The following is a 10,636-nucleotide window of genomic DNA, read 5'->3' on the forward strand; positions in this document are numbered from 1 at the left end:
CGTTTAAGTTGGATAAGATCGCCACCTAGTGGATAATAGCGGAAATATGAATTTGAGGTAGAAACTCCTCAGGAAACGTTTTCTCTTTATTGACGAGATGACTCAACAATACTTATTGACATTTATCTGGATGTCGCCATTAATTGTGCCATTCTTGTAGAAATATCGCCATTATTGTAGAAAAAAATATATATATATGATTAAAGACTGTGGTGTTTATTTTCAGAAATCAGTACATAGCAGCAGTGGCGCAGTGATAATTATGTAATGCAGTCTGAACCGTGGGGTTACTGGGGTATTTTATCACAGCTTAGAACGCGTTTCAACCAATCAGAATGAAGAACCAGAACGGGCCATTTTATAATTTACAATAAGAACCGGTGCCTTAAGATTATTCTGCTTGTTATATGGCTATTTACCTCATAAAATAAGGTTTTTTATTCATTAAATATTCATTTGAAATACGTTATTAGCTCATTTTTAATGAATGCAGACCTTCCGACTTTACACTTACTTTCGGTTTTAAGATAAGACAAGACGTTCAAGTGTCATGAACACATTATTTGGTTTATTAAAATCCATATGTATATTTATTTTTTGTGTAATATTAAACTGTACCTGTCAAAATGATTTGCAGCATGGTTACCCTTTGTTATTAGTTTTGTTGTTATCTGGGAATAACAAACTTGCAAATTGTGCGAATGGCCAATCAGAATAAAGCATTCCAGTGAGCCGTGTAATAAGTTAATATACGATTGGATTTGGGGACTTACACACCTAATTCAAAACACACCTAATTCAAAAATTGAAAAAGAAAAACATATGATGAAGAAATTCCCTTTCATGCCTCCTAAAGGCTCTTTGTCCAGTATCTTAACACATAACACATTACAATTTCACAGGAGATTGTCTGCTGACAGTGAGAGAAAAGATCAAAAGGACAGATTGCTCGGCGATGTGTACACTGTAAAAAGATTGACTGTAAATTCACAGTAAATTACTGGCAACCAGTTGCATTACTTTCACAGGAAGGTACAGTATGTAACTTCACAGTAAATTACTGTCATGCAGGTACTGTACTTTCACAGTATGTTACTGTGTCATTTTTACAGTAAATACTTGTGAAATGACAGCTGTATACCGTGATCTTACAGTAGTTAGTCCTCCATATTACTGTGATTTAGCAGTATGTTACTGTAATATTACGTTATTTTACTGTGAAATTACAAGTAATGTATTTTAGATTACTGTGATATAGCAGCATTATCCCATAGAATAAATGTATTTAGTCATTAAGTTACAGTTCATGGACTGCTATTTAGCAGTAGTCTGCTGTAGAATTACAGTGTTCACTGTAATGTTACTGGCTATATCAATATATTAAAATTAAAAAGATGTTAAATTCAAATAAACACAAAAACAATCGATTTCATACTTTTATTTTGTACATAACATATTATTACATATTATTATTACATATTATTCATTGACTATCTCAGATAGTATAAATAACATCAGAATAATAACTACACAGAATAACATTTCCTTTCGTGCATTGGAACACTGCTTACACTCTACAGCAGGGGTGGTCATTCCAGGTCCTTGAAGGCCACTGTCCTGCAAAGTTTAGCTCCAACCCTAATCAAACACACCTGAAAATCTCAATCAAAGGCTTCAGTATGACTTGGAAATGACATTGAGGTGTGTTTGATTAGGGTTGGAGCTAAACTTTGCAGGACAGTGGCCCTCAAAGACCAGGAATGCCCACCCCGCTCTACACTGTAAAAAACGGAACTTACATTTTTCAATTTAATCAACTTGAATTTATAATTCATTTAACTTTTTTGACTAATGAAGAGTTGCTATAAATTATAAAATTAAAGTAGTTAGCTTAAGTTATTTCAACTTTATTTTTTATAATTAATAGCAACTCCTCACTAGTCAAGAAAGTTGAAATAAATTGTAATTTAGAGTTAATTAAACTTAAAAAATAAGTGCAACAAATATTTTATTTTTACAATGTAGACTGACATTCACTAATTTCTTCATGTATCTTTATGTAACAGACACAATATAGAACAGGGGTCTCCAACCTTTTTGTGAGCAAGGACTACCACAATGGATAAAACATTCTGGAGGGCTAACTTTTGATATAGTCTAATCAAAACTTTTTTTGTTTTACTTGTTGATTTTATTTCATTGTACTTTTTGATATGTTTTTGTATTGTTTAAAATTGTAACATATGTAAACCAAGCCAAGTCAATATAAAAAATATGTAATCAACAAATATTACAATTGAGACTATTAATAGAATGTGATTTGGTGGGCACCTCACAGACTCTGTGCGGGCTACCTGCTGCCCATGGGCACCACGTTGGAGACTCCTGATATAGAACATTGTAAGAGTACAAAGTGTACAATCGCCTCTAGCTAAACAAAGAACTAGTATTTGTGACACACTAGACTGACATCCATTCAAGTCATAAGTTTTCTAATCAGTGTACAGACTTGCAGCTTGTTGTTTCTGTCCTTTCTGCCTGTCTGTCTCCGAATTAATGCCCAAGAAGCACCTATAGACAAAAAGGAAGAGAGAAAAGCTGTTAGTTTTTTTCAAGTGGGATGCAGTACAGAGCAAACTAAAGTAAAGATTGATTGATTGATTGATTGATATACGTTTCTTAACAAACATATGTGTTAATAGCCAATTTCTTTTTCAATCGGGGGGTGGTCTTCACAACGTCAAGTAATAGGGGATTATCATGCTTCCGTGTTTTTTGGGCGGGACTTGTCAACTTTGTGCATGTCCACTTCTGGTGCAGTTAGGTTAGGTATATAACATCCTGTTAGGCAGTGGTAAAATGTAAGGCCGCTGACACACTGGCGCGCTACAGCTGCAGTAGGTGACATAGAGGGATGTCGCCGACAGACCAGGCATAAATATAATGCCTACTGATAAAGGACACCGTTAACAGGTGCAATATTTGAAAATCGATATATATATATAAATTTAAATTACACTTATATCTAAATTTATGTCAAACTATAGACTTTCAAACATCAAAATGTCATTAATTATTATGTATTTGTGTACAAAATGAAATTTAAACATATTTTCCTATTCTATTTTGCCTGGAAACACTTCCAACAGGCTTGCGTGTCACATGAAAAAAGGCGTCGGTTCTATTTCTAGCATGCACTCGTTTTCCGCACAGCTCGAGCCGCGCCTGAGACGCACATCTCAAGCAGGCACTCTGCAAGCTCTAACCTGTTAACATGGGAGCCGAATTAAAAACGGACACGCCACACAGCTGAGACGCTTATGCCACGCTTCCAGTGTGTCACCGGCCTAAGTTAATGAAGTATTTTATTTTAAGTAAATTTTCCATGTATTTGTACTTTACTTAAAGGAATAGTCTACTCATTTTCAATATTACAATATGTTATTACGTTAACTAAGAATTGTTGATACATCCCTCTATCATCTGTGTGCGTGCACGTAAGCGCTGGAGCGCGCTGCGACGCTTCAATAGCATTTAGCTTAGCCCCATTCATTCAATGCTACCATTTAGAGATAAAGTTAGAAGTGACCAAACACATCAACGTTTTTCCTATTTAAGACGAGTAGTTATATGAGCAAGTTTGGTGGTACAAAATAAAACTTTTCTAAGCGGATTTAAAAGAGGAACTATATTGTATGGCGTAATAGCACTTTTGGGAGTACTTCGACTCGGCGCAGTAACACTCTCCCTCTCCCATTATGAGGCTGTTTACACTTGGCATTAACATGTGTTTTCGTCGATCGGATCACAAGTGGACCACGTTAATGCCAGGTGTAAATGGTGTTCAAAACGTTTTGAGCTCGTCCACTTTCGACCACTTTCAACCACATCCAGAGGTGGTCGAAACCACTTTCGAGCGGATCACTTTGGAGTTGCGGAACGCACATGTGGTTGAATGCGTTCGAACAGCCACACGCGACCGCCTTCTCTCTGCCCATTTGTCTATTCTGAGGTGTTGGACGCAGGTTTTGCGTCTTTTTTTGCTTCTGGCGTGAGCATGCGGTGAACAGCGCTGTTTTTAGCCTTTCACTGATAAAACTAAGCGGCTGATCTCCGTAGTTTCGTTTTGAAAGCATGTGAAAGTTGTGCGATCCTATTTCATCAATTGCGCTGAAAATTCAAAGAAAGCTCTTACATACTCATGTACAAAACACTGTGCAGCATGTTTACTTGCTAAATAAGCACTGCACTCCGACATAATACTAGTTTGTGTCCATTTAAACTCATAATTACTCCCGCTCGGGTTTGAATGACAGCAGAGAGATCGCCCACCGTCTGACAGACCACCCCCTCATAGTATTCAGCACAGAAGCGGTCGAAAGTGGACAAAAGAGACGAATTTAAATACCAGGTGTAAACGTAATGTGTCTCTCTCGTCCGCTTGTGGTCCGATCGATGGGGACACATCTTGGTGCCAGGTGTAAACAGCCCCTATGAGAGGGAGAAGGGGAGCAGATTTTTCAGGCGAGTTGAAGTACTCCCAAAAGTGCTATTACGCCATACAATATAGTTCCTCTTTTAAATCCCCTTAGAAAAGCGCTACGTTTTATTTTGTACCACCAAACTTTTTCGTATAACTACTCGTCTTAAATAGGAAAAACGTTGATGTGTTTGGTCACTTCTAACTTTATCTCTGAGTGGTACCATTGAATGAATGGGGCTAAGCTAAATGCTATCGAAGTGTAGCAGCACGCTCCAGCGCTTACGTGCACGCACTAAGATGATAGAGGGCTGTATCAACTCTTCTTAGGTCAGGTAATAACATATTTTAATATTGAAAATGAGTAGACTATTCCTTTAACAGCGCGTCAGTTCTACACGGACAGCAAGCACTGTGACTGGTCAACTAGAACCTTTCCTGTCTGGTAAAAAAAACTGTGTCATAGGTATTTCTGTTAGCGCCAGTGAGAACAAAGATGGGCCAAGTTGAGGAGTGTTTATTTACTTCCATCATTGCTGGTCTTCTCAAAATATACACAAGTTGCTGTTCTTCTTCGTTTGTGGGTTAACTGGGCAAGCTGCTTCTTCTTTGGGTTGAGCTTCTACTGTGGTTACACGCGTGGATACTGACTACCAGCGGTCTGCATGTGTATTTGCATGTTGACGCAGGCGACTACGCAGAAGTGCATACGAAAACCGACATGTTACCTACACCAATGCGGCTAAGCTGTAGGACCTACACACAACTATAATGAACCCTTTACGCACAACTATTACACTCTTATATTTTACGTCTAGCTGGTGCAACCGGACCCAGAAGACTAGAAAGGCAATATACAAGTACAGTGCATTTACCCAAAAATAATAGACTTAGGGGTGGTTTCCCGGACAAGGATTAGACTAGTCCTAGACTAAAACAAATGTAAGAGCTGTCCAAACTCAAAACAACTTGCACTGACATATCTTAAAATACATAAGTGCCCTTTGTTTTGCCTCAAAATGCACATAAGCAATGTTTTTAGTAAGACATGTTTGTTAAAACTAGTTATGTTTCCCAATTAAACTCAGGTCTAGTCTTGGCTTAAGCTAATCCCTGTCCGGGAAACCGCCCCTAAATGCTAATTTAAGGGTAAAATATATATTTACATTAAAGGAACACGCTCACATTTTGGGAATTTAGCTTATTTACTGTATCCCCCAGGTGAAAAAGAAGTACACTTCCATAGTGTACTTAAAGTGCTCTATTTTCGTGCACTAATTTTGTACTTAATATACTAAAAAAATTTCTCTAGTACTTAAGATAATCTTAAGAACATCTTATTGCGCTTTTCCATTGCATAGTACCCCACGGTTTAGTTTAGTTTGGGTCGGGTCAGCTCACCTCACTTTGGCATGGTTAGCTTTTCAATCGAGTTTAGTATCACTTCGCAGTGGGAGGGATAATAGGCGTGTCGTTATATTTGCGCTGCATACTGCTGTGACATCATACAAGTAAGAGCGTTGTTGTACATTCCCATACATCATTTATTTCTTAGTCCGCCACAAAATTAAAATTGGCCACCACAAATAGATGTTTGCACATCGCGTTTATCACTACCTCTGTCTCATATGACAGTTTCTGTTCAAACACCAGTGGCGTCAGCCGACGGTGCTCCGCTGAGCCTCATATAGTTGCATTTAAGCATCTATGCGAACGTGCGCGTTGCGAATGGTCCGCCACAAACTGCAAGATTGAAAAAACTGTTATGGTGTCCCTGATTCTGTGGATGTTTTTATCGCTAAAAGGGAGTTTGGAAACTTAGCAGAGCACAGAAGACAACATGTTTGCTCGAGACAGCGCAAGCTAGCACACTGAGGTAAAGCTATACTTTACATATAGTGATGACGCTGTAGTGACGATTCTGTCAGACCAATCAGTGATCTACAGTGTTTTCGCGTCACGTTTGGTATCAGCTCGGGTCGCTTGGAACCCCAACCGAGGTGGTACGAAAAAAGTATCGGGTACCATTTTGTGCACCTAATGGAAAAGCTCCCAAAAGTAAGCTGACCCGACCCAAACTAAACCAAACCGTGGGGTACTATGCAATGGAAAAGCGCCATAAGTGTACTTCACTGTGCTATTTTGAGACACCATAAATATGAACTAAAATGTATTTTAAAAATGTATTTAGGTACCACTTGTAGTAAACTTCAACAGATCTTTGTATGAAAGTTGGGTTCAAGTTTAATACAGGTGTTAAATAAATTCATTTTTAATACAGAGATAGTATGTTAAAAGTGCATTTTAGTTTAAATTCATGGTGTCTCAAAATAGCACAGTGAAGTACACTTAGATACTCTTAAGAACATCTTAAAAAGTACTAAAAACGAACTTTTAGTAGGTACAAAATTAGTGTGCGAAAATAGAGCACTTTAAGTATATTATGAAAGTGTACTACTTTTTCACCTGGGCCAGAGTTAGATAAGTCCATACTAGGGTTGCCGCGGTGACAGAATTTTCCCACCGGTTAATCGGCGCGTCACAAACCCGGTAATCCCGGTTTCACCGTGTGGGAGGGGCTTATAAATGCGCATGCAGACGTGCACATTTTACTTTCACTTTTGAATTACGCAACTGTTTAAATGCAGTGCTTGCGTACGCTGCGTTAAATCGCATATGAATTTGCGTGCAATGCGAGCGCAACAGCTGGTTTAATTAAGTGCTTGAGTCAATGTGTGCAGGTAATTCTCACAGAACCCGCCAGTCCCAAGCAGAGCAACCGGCTACTTCGCCATATAGCGCTGCTTGAATGATGGGTTTATTATTTTTCTTGATGAAAAACACAAGAACAAAACGATCTCGGTTATATTAAACATCATATATGTATATTATAACAACAATGAGTAAGCACGCGGCTTCTGTCATCATCTAGTCAGTCAGCTTGCCTCGCACACTCTGACAGGAATAAATGAAATCTGACACCTGCTGCTCTGTGACGTGACGCGCGTTCAGCTCCGCTGTCAGCATACACACTCAGTTGTAAGCGTTTGCTCTCTCTAAAGAAACTAAATGATTTAATTACACGAAAATATCAAAACGACGGTGAAAGACGGTGTCGCGGTGGGCAAGTGATCTAACCGGTGAGAGGCTGAAGCACCGGTTATCACCGTTTCACCGACCATCGCGGCAAGCCTAGTCCATACATATCTTTCCCATCTCCGTGCGTGCTGTAACTATGCCTGACGCAGCCCCCGCTAGCTTAGCACAAAGACTGGAAGTGAATGGCTCCAGCTAGCATACTGCTCCCAATAAGTGACAAAATAACGAGAACAATTTCCTATTTATGTGTTGGGATTTGTATAGAAACACCGTGTACAAATAACAAGGTCATATGAGACACAGCCACCTTTTAACAGTATACATACTGAGAACTATATTCTCAGAAGGCAAAGCACTGCTACTTGGGCGGAGTGATTTGCTCGCAGCACCCGAGAAGCCCCCTGGTGAGGAGCAGAAAGTTTGGTCAGAGTCGTGCAAATCACTCCGCCCAAGTAGCAGTGCTTCACCTTCTGAGAATATAGTTCTCAGTATGTATACTGTTAAAAGATCGCTGTGTCTCATATGACCTTGTTAATTGTACACGGTGTGCTTATACAAATAAATAGGAAATTGTTCACGTTAACTTACTTTGTCAATTATAGGGAGCAGTTTGCTAGCTGGGGCCATTCACTTCCAGTCTTTGTGCTAAGCTAAGCTAGCGGGGGCTGCGTTAGACAGAGTTACAGCACGCACGGAGAAGAAAAAGGTATGTATGGACTTCTCTAACTCTGGGGGATACGGTGAATAAGCTAAATTCCCAAAATGTGTGCATGTTCCTTTAACATTAAGCACAATGGTATCATTGGGCTCGTTGAAGTTTGCCATCAGAAAGAGAAGAATGAATGCAGCCTAGACAAAACATCTTTACCCCGTTGATGATAGTTGACTCCTTGGACGAACTTCAGAATGTTATTGTAGTTGTTATCCAGGGCTTCTCGAAACTTCACTCTTCTGAGTGATGTCCCCATCCTTGTGAAGTGTGGAAAAAATACCTGGAAACAATGAAGAAGGCTTCACTTTTCATGTTGTATACGTTAATGCAGGTTCACACACATGAAAGTTACTAAGCACTACTGAACAATATATACAGATTAGTTAAAATGTGAAACTATAGGGCAGGACAACTAGGGTGTCAACCTTAAAATGAACTGTGTGTGTAGTTAGAAATCTCACCACCATGTAGTCAGTTCTGCTCATAAATAAAAACACCATCACAAGACAATGTTTAAAACGTATGAATTACCTACAGCTGGAAATCACATTGACGTTCGTGTAAGTTACTTGCAAAAACACAGATGACTCTGAAAACTTGAAATGTTTTTAAATCAATGCGGTGCGGACGCGCCGGAAAAAACGAGCAGATGGCAATGAGTCGGCGGTGCTCTGGCGGCAGTAAGCGTCATAAAGGGCGTAATCGCAAACAGGTCTGACGGCGAACCGCCGCGGCAGCCGCTTTTGCATAAATTAAGCAGTCGGTCCGCCGGCTGCATGCTGGCGGCATCTCGCAACAAATGAGAGTGACGTATTCGGCGGCAAAAGTTTCATCCCCGCCAGCGGAACGCACCATAAAGAAGCCATGCGGATATTTTTTGCTATCATGCGTCGCTTCGCCTATATTTGAAATAACGAACTTGAGCGCGCAAAAGACGCGATATGAATCACCCCTTAAAATGTCTTAAAACATTGACATACGCACTTAACGTTAGTTTATTTTTAAGGTAACGCGGCAGATAACCGCTGCTCCGTATCTCTCTCACACACCTCTATGTTAACGTTAAGTTATATTTTGAAATGAATTTACGTCTGCCCTAATCCACGACACCATGACCTGGTTTCACTGAAACCGGGCATATAAATTAAGTTAATTTTTCTATCTGATAATAACGGCCATAATGTTCGTATAAGCCACAGTTTACCTCATAACTTTACTCCCCAGTGGATACCGCAGAAAGATGCTGTGTAGGAAGAAAAAGAGAGAAAGCTGTTAGCTTAGCACTAAGAAAAGCTCAAGTTAACAAATAATGTTTTATTTTTAATAAAGCTCCTAAAAGGTCTCACAGTAACACTACCAACATCTGTTCATTGCTTTATTTTTAAATTCAGCGGTTCAACCCACGCGAAACCTACAAATAACGACATTTGGATAATACTCCATGCACTATGACATATATTTTGAAAATAAATCAATCATTTATTTGACAATATTTGACATTTTAACACTTACCACAGAATCCGTTGGATGAGACCGCAGAGATGAGAGAACCCAAACAGATAGCGCGCGTCGGAACTTACAGCCGTTCCCTGTGATTTCGCCGATGGCATTATTTTCACAATAAAAGTCTGAATACTGTACTATATTGTGAAATGTCACAGCTAAAGCCTGTGACATGCTAATAATGTAATTTACTGTGAAATATCACAGTTACATCTTGTGAAATCCCGGAAATTTTTTACAGTGTAACTATGTAAAAGTTTTACAATTAACCCTAGGTTAGTTTGCACTCACCCCTACACTCCAAAAATAATAAAGAGATACAACATTCTCTTTATGGACATTAATCTTACAACATCTGTGTTATTTTAGCATGCCTAGGTGATTGTTGACTGGATGATGCAAGTATTTCAACACTTCCTCTTAATCATCTATGACTATGTCTGACTTTGGTCTGTCTTGAGGTCAAGATCTGAGGGTTGGACTGAGAGCCACCAGGAGAACCTGATGCCATGGTTACGCACCGCAGTCTCTGTCTCAGTCAGTCCGCCCGTGCCTAAAAAACTTGCGTCAATCAAACCTTTGTTGTGTTATGTGAAAGAAAAACCCTGGAGTTCATCTCACTGTATGCAGGGTAATTTCAGAAGCAGATTGCTGCCGCATTTCCTGACTGATCTATTTTGGCGAAACAAACTCGCATTATCACAGCGGTATCTCTGATACCCAATGCATGCTATTAGTAACCATTACGTAGCGCCATCGGACTGCAATCTTAGACACTTTGGTATTTACCGTTTCACCTTAAGTTTAAATGCGATGTGTTTTTCATGCAGACGGAAGCCCTG

At 39.4% G+C, this 10,636-nt stretch overlaps 1 long non-coding RNA gene across 2 annotated transcripts; it reads right to left on the minus strand.

Annotated features, from left to right (window-relative positions):
- Positions 1–963: 963 nt before the first annotated feature.
- On the minus strand, positions 964–10,041 carry LOC129438447 (uncharacterized). Of its 2 annotated transcripts, XR_012370408.1 has the most exons (4): positions 9,804–10,041; positions 9,496–9,702; positions 8,448–8,571; positions 964–2,571 (listed from the first exon to the last, which is right to left on the minus strand). It is a non-coding gene; the product is annotated as an uncharacterized lncRNA (long non-coding RNA). The 2 variants fall into 2 exon arrangements; XR_012370407.1 differs by lacking the exon at positions 9,804–10,041 and having other exon boundaries at positions 9,496–9,774.
- Positions 10,042–10,636: the final 595 nt, after the last annotated feature.

This window comes from Misgurnus anguillicaudatus, chromosome 7 (assembly GCF_027580225.2).
Source record: "Misgurnus anguillicaudatus chromosome 7, ASM2758022v2, whole genome shotgun sequence".
Lineage (NCBI taxonomy): Eukaryota > Metazoa > Chordata > Actinopteri > Cypriniformes > Cobitidae > Misgurnus > Misgurnus anguillicaudatus.